The sequence below is a fragment of the Miniopterus schreibersii genome (genome assembly GCF_964146895.1).
Source record: "Miniopterus schreibersii genome assembly, chromosome: X".
Taxonomy (NCBI): Eukaryota; Metazoa; Chordata; class Mammalia; order Chiroptera; family Miniopteridae; genus Miniopterus; species Miniopterus schreibersii.
The window spans coordinates 57,240,162-57,246,935 of NC_138104.1; positions in this window are offsets into that span (position 1 = coordinate 57,240,162).

Consider the following 6,774-nt stretch of genomic DNA (forward strand, 5'->3'; position numbering starts at 1 on the left):
TCATAAAAATTTTCTACAGGTTTGGACATTTTTTTCATCTACAATCTGGATGTAGAAAGAACAGGCACTGTTTCCTGTAATCACTGACCTTTAGCTTTGAAACTTTGTAGGGTATATATATGACTATCTCACATGGTTTGCCATTGGAGAAATTTTTAGATAGACTCTTAATTTTTCCCTGGTTACTGATTTAGTCAGAAGAGTTTAAGCCTTGTGTTGGAAATAGGTCCCCACCATGCCACAAATAAAGACACAAGAAATTGAAAGTAACTAGGCAAGGCATACTTTACTTCTGCAGAAGGGTGCGGAGCTACCCAAATTAGGCAAGCAAGCACACCAAATGTGAAGTCTCTTAGGCTTTTATCCCTAACACGAATGCCACTGTGCCATACCCTATTGGTTTGGGGAGGCTTCACAATCTAAGTGGATTGACTAATTTAGAAAATGCATGCATGGGGTGGACTCTTGGGTTGGACAATTGGGCACATATGTACTGAGTACAAAATGGAGGATGCTAAAGGTGGGCGTTTATTCAGTTTGGCCTATTCTAATCTCTTTGACAGAAAAGTTTATTTCCTTCTTACACCCGTTTGTTTCCTCATTTCATCCTTTTGGTCATAAATCAATCCAGAAGATCCATTGATGACCATTTTGGTCATTGTTCAATCTCACAAAACTAGGAAAGCTCATTGTTAGGAATTCATCTGTTGTTATGTTAGATGGTTTTCAGCATTTTTTTCTTCTGGCCAATGGGGAGGAAGGGGATTTTAGGTAACCTGGAATATGAGCATGTGTCAAATTATTGTTTTTTTAAGAATGTCTTTCCCATTAGGTTTAGTGAGGCATAGATCTAAAAGTTAATCTCAAATGCTTTGGATCATTTCTAATCTATGGGCTAGCATGATTCAAGTTTTGTTATTTCTGTTGTGCCTCTTTCTTCTGCATCTATTGACATATTAAAAGGAGCAACAATAACAATAATGCAATAACAAATATTTGGTTAATAATGTTTGACTAAAAATTATGTTAACAGTGGGAAAAAGCCAGTAGGTAGCTAGTAAATAATCAGTGTCAGAGGGAACTGACAAGAAGCAGAATGCCCTTGCTCCTAGCTATAGACTAAAGCTACCACTAAAACACTGTGTAACTACCTTGGAAAAATAAGACAAATATACTTGAGTGGACATATTTTGAGTAAGGAGTACTGAAGAAACATCATAGAGTCTGGCAAGGGGGGGGGGCGTAGAAAGGGGAGTCTCCCTGAAGCCAGTGTTGGGCTCCGAGGCCCAAGGGTTAAAGGCTGCAAAGCTCCCTCCCCTTGAGAGTGGGGACTGGGATCCAAAAGCAGGGCTCTCAGACCTGGAGCAGAGGAGAAGGGAAGGAGAGTCCATGCAGGGCGGGCAGAGGAAGCCAGGGCAACAGTGTGCCTGCTAGGAGGGGACCGTGCCTTCCCCATGAAACAACTTGCCTAATGGCAGCAGCCAGGACAGGAGTCTTTCACCTTGGGTGCTGACCACAAGAAAGGCTGTCCCACAGTGTGCGGCTTCAGAATAGAAAGGGTCCAGAGGGCTGCACTCAGCAGGGACCTAAAGGGACCTTCTGCTTTCCTGTAAGGCATTATATAGAACCCCAGAAAGCATTTGAACTGTGTGGCATGGGGAAGGGGAAAGAGCCCTCCCACTAACAGAGAGTGTACCAGAGCTGCCAGCCAGGCAGTTCCAGACTCTGGCCACCAGAGCTAATGGTGGGGTGAATCAGAGATTTTTGACCTGCTCTGAGGGGAAACAAGATAGTGCGGAAGGAGCTGCCCAGTTTTACTGAGATCGGCTGCGCAGGCGACCTGCATGGGGTTGACTTTGTGACCCCTCTTGCTTGCCTGTGAGGTGCAAGGTGCAGGGATCTCCCAGGGTAGGTTCTCTGCCTGTCTGTTGCTTTGTGCACTTTTGAGTTTTTGTTTACTGAACAGGCATTCACCTTCTTGGTTTGTATAGGGGAGACAAACCAACGAAAGCTAGGATTTGTGTCTGCATTGTGGAGAGTGAAATCAGCGCCCTGTGAGATCAGCCAACCAGATCTAGGAAAGGATGGAGAGAGCATGCTTACCTCTCCTGCAGGCTAGGAGCACCATTCCCCAATAGGAAAGGGGCTGTTTCAGCTCACTGAAGCTCAGCTATTCCCCACGGGGCAAAGTCCTGAGGGGGAAGGGAGAACAGCTATCAGGAAGACAATACAAGAATAATACTCTCAGGGACTATTGTTTGGGAACTGCTGGAAAATCTTAAAAGCCCTCTGGGGACTGGGCAGGCAAAGTGCTCACCAGGGTCTTTTTTTAATTGAACCCACTGACCCCAGGCTGCTGAAACTGCCTGTACAGAAAAGGCAACAGACTGAAGTCAATCTGAACCTGCAGCGGGCTATTGTATGGGGAACTAGAATTGGAGGATATAGTAGAAACTGAGGAGTTGGCTTTGAAGCAGAGACTAACTTCCCCACAATGAGAGCAAAACTTCTAAGGGGAGAAATATCCCAAGCTACACTAGCTAGCCTGCATTCTAAAGTCTCTTCAGAAGACTCTGGAGTAAGACCAGGCAACCCAAAGGGGAGGCAAAATAGCTCACAAATGGAGGTGGTCTACAGAGAGCTTCAGATCAGCCAACTACCTAAGGACACCAGACCCAAACCTAGACAGCTCTTGACATTGGGTGATACACAAGGACCTCCCAGTGAGCCTCAGACAACATAAGCTGCCCAGATGAAACTCACCCGGTTGACTCTATTTATTTTTTTAGGAAAAAGAGAGAAAAGGAAAACAAATTCTTTTTAAATTATTTGTTTTAAAATTTTTTTAATATTTTAATTAATTTTTTAAAAATTTGTTTTGTTTTGCTTGTTTTTTAACTTTGTTTTCTTTTGAATTTTGTTCTATTATCAAGATTTTCTTGATATTCTCTGCTTTATTGCTGGGATATTATCATTATAATCAACAAGTTTACTGCCTTTCTCTTTTGTTTCCCCCATATCTCTTATTGGACTCCTTTCCTGGCCTTGCTTTATCTCTCTCTCTCTCTCTTCTTGTTCCATTGGCATTACTTTCTATTTTCTTTTTCTTCCCTTTAATTGTCTGTCTTAGTGTCTTTTTGTATGTTTGTTTTAGTCTCTTTATTTTTATTTCTTTTTCAACTATTTTCCTATTTCTACTCTCTACCCTTAATTTTTTGCTTGCCCTACTTTCCTTTCAGAATCTCTTCTCTGCCCCTTTATCTCCCAGTAGCTTCTCTATTTTTTTACTTTTTATTTTATTTTATTATTTTTAATTTTTTTTTCTTTACTACTGGCAATAATATCCTTCTCTCTCTCTTTTTCCTTTAACATTTGTGTTCTCACTTTGCTCTCCCAATTCTACTTTCTCTTGGGATGTTTTCATTGTGATTGTTAGGATATTTTGTAATGTACTCTTTGTTTCTTAGCAGTTTGGTTTTGCTTTGCCAGCACCTGTACAACAGCTCATGTGACATGGTTGGGGATGAGCCTCACAGTTAGCCAACCTGAGGTAAGAGTCCTCCTATGAATGGATCAACAACAATCTAAACCCAATCACGAAAGTCCAGGAACTTAGTGAAAACATGAAAAAAACAACTAGATATCATAAATAAAAACCAGGCAGAAATGAAGAATACTATATCTGACACCAAGAACATGCAGGAAGGAATTAAAAGCAGGCTCAATGAAGCAGAGGATAGACTAAGTGAATTAGAAGATAAGGTAGAAAATATTACTTAATCAGGGCAGCAAAAAAGAAAAAAACATGTAAACAGCATGAGGACAGTCTATGGGAGCTTTGGGAAAACATGAGCAAAACAACATTTGCATCATACAGGTACCACAGAGGGAGGAAAGTCAGCAAGGGATACTGGACCTGGTGGAGAAAATAATGACAGAAAACGTCCCTAAGCTAGTGAGGGAGAAAGTCACACAAGTTCAGGAAGCACAGAGGATTCCAAATAAGAGGAACCCAAAGAGATCCACTCCAAGACACATCATAATTAAAACAGCAAATGTTAAAGACAAAGAGAGAATATTAAAGGCTGCAAGAGAGACACAAGCAGTCTAAGGTTGACAGCAAATTTCTCAACAGAAACACTTCAGGGCAGAAGGGCTTGGCATGAAGTTCTCAAAGTAATGAAAAGCAAGAACCTGAAAAGAAGACTGCTTTATCCAGCAAGGCTATCATTTAAAATTGAAGGTGAAACAAAGAGCTTGCTAGAAAAAATAAGGCTAAAGAATTCCAGTACCACCAAACCAGCATTGCAAGAAACTCTAAAAGGACAACTTAAAGAAGAAGAAGAAATATTGAGGCAAAGGTACATTGGCATAAAGGGGGAAAATGGCATTAAATAAGTATATATCAATAGTAACCTTAAGTGTAAATGAAATAAATGCTCCAATCAAAAGACATAAGGTAGCTGAATGGATAAGAAAACAGGACCCAAATATATGCTGTCTACAAAAGACCCACCTGAGAGCAAAAGATTCACACAGGTTGAAAGAGAAGGGATGAAAAAAAAAATTCCATGCAAAAGAAAACAAATAAAAAGCTGGATTAGCAGTACTTAATCCTGACAAAATAGACTTCAAAATAAAGACCATAACAAGAGACAAGTATGGTCACTACATAATACTAAAGGGATCAATCCAGCAAGAGGAAATAACCCTTAAAAATATATATGCACCCAAAGTAGGAGCACCTAAATATACAAAAAATTTCTTGGTGGACTTTACGGGGGAGATCGACAGCAACACAATCATACTGAAGGACTTTAATATCCCACTGCCATCAATGCACAGATCATCAAGACAAAAAAATCAACAGGGAAACAGAGACCTTAAATGACACACTAGATCTAATGGATTTAATTGACATTTACAGAACATTTCATCCCAAAGCAGCAGAATACACATTCTTCACAAGTGCACGTAGAGCATTCTCAAAAATAGACCACATTTTGGGCACAAAGCAAGTCTCTACAAACTCAAGAAGATTGAAATCATATCAAACATCTTCTCGGATCACAATGCCATGAAACTAGAAATCAACCACTATAAAAAAACTCCAAAATATTCAAACACATGGAGGCTAAATAGCATGTTATTAAGCAATGAATGGGTTACCAACGAAATCAAGGAAGATATCAAAAAATTCCTGGGGAAAAATGAAAATAAACAGACAACAACCCAAAATCTATGGGACACGATGATATCAGTCCTGAGAGGAAAGTTCATAGCAGTACAGGCATACCTCAAGAAACAAGTAAAAGCTCTACTAAACCATCCAACACAACAACTAAAAGAATTAGAAAGCGATCAGCTAGAACAGCCCCAAGGAAGTAGAAAGAAGGGAATAATAAAGATCAGAGCAGAAATTAATGACATAGAGACTAAAAACAATATAAAAGATCAATGAAACCAAGAGCTGGTTCCTTGAAAAGATAAATAAGATTGATGCACCTTTAGCCAGACTCACCAATAAACAGAGAGGACCCAAATAAATAAAATCAGAAATGAAACAGGCAATATAACAACTGATCCAACAGAAATACAAAGGATTGTAAGAAAATACTATGAGCAACTAAATGCCAACAAACTGGACAACATGGGTGAAATGGACAAATTCCTAGAAGCATACAATCTTCCAAAGCTGAATCAGGAATAACCAGAAAACCTGAATAGGCCAATAGCAGCTAATGAAATTGAAGCAGTAATCAAAAACTCCCAGCAAACAAAAGTCCTGGACCAAATGGATTTACAGGTGAGTTTTACCAAACATTCAAAGAATTAACATCTATTCTCCTCAAACTATTGCACAAAATTCAAGAGGAGGGAAAACTCCCAAACTCTTTTTATGAGACCAGCATCATCCTAATCCCAAAACCAGATAAAGACTCTACAAAGAAAGAAAATTACAGACCAATATCCCTGATGAACATAGATGCTAAAATCCTCTACCAAATACTAGCAAGCTGGATCCAGCAATATGTTAAAAACATCATACACCACGATCAAGTGGGATTAATTCTGGGGGTTCAAGGCTGGCATAATATTCACCAATTAATAAATGTGATACATCACATAAACAAAATGAAGGACAAAAATCATATTATCATATCAATAGGTGCAGAAAGAGCACTTGACAAAATCCAGCACCCATTTTTGATAAAAATTCTCAGCAAAGTGGGAATAGAGGGATCATTTCTCAACATAATAAAAGCCATATATGACAGACCTTCAGCTAACATCATACTCAATGGTCAAAAAATTAACCATTTCCCTTAAAACAGGAACAAGACAGGGTTGTTCGCTTTCACCACTCTTATTCAACATAGTACTGGAAGTCCTAGCCACAGCCATCAGACAGGAAGAAAACATAAAAGGTATCCAAATTGGAAAGGAGGAAGTAAAACTGTCATTTTTTGCAGATGACATGATACTGTACATAGAAAACCCTAAAGACTCCATCAAAGTACTACTAGATTTGATAAACGAATTTGGCAAGGTAGCTGGATACAAAATCAACATCCAGAAATCAATGGCATTCTTATACACCAACAATGAATTTTCAGAGAGAGAAACTAAAAAAACAATACCATTTACCATTGCAACTAAAAAAATAAGATACCTAGGAATAAACTTAACCAAGGATGTAAAACACCTGTACTCAGAAAACTACGTGACACTGAAAAAAGAAATAGAGGAAGATTTAAACAGGTGGAAGAAGAT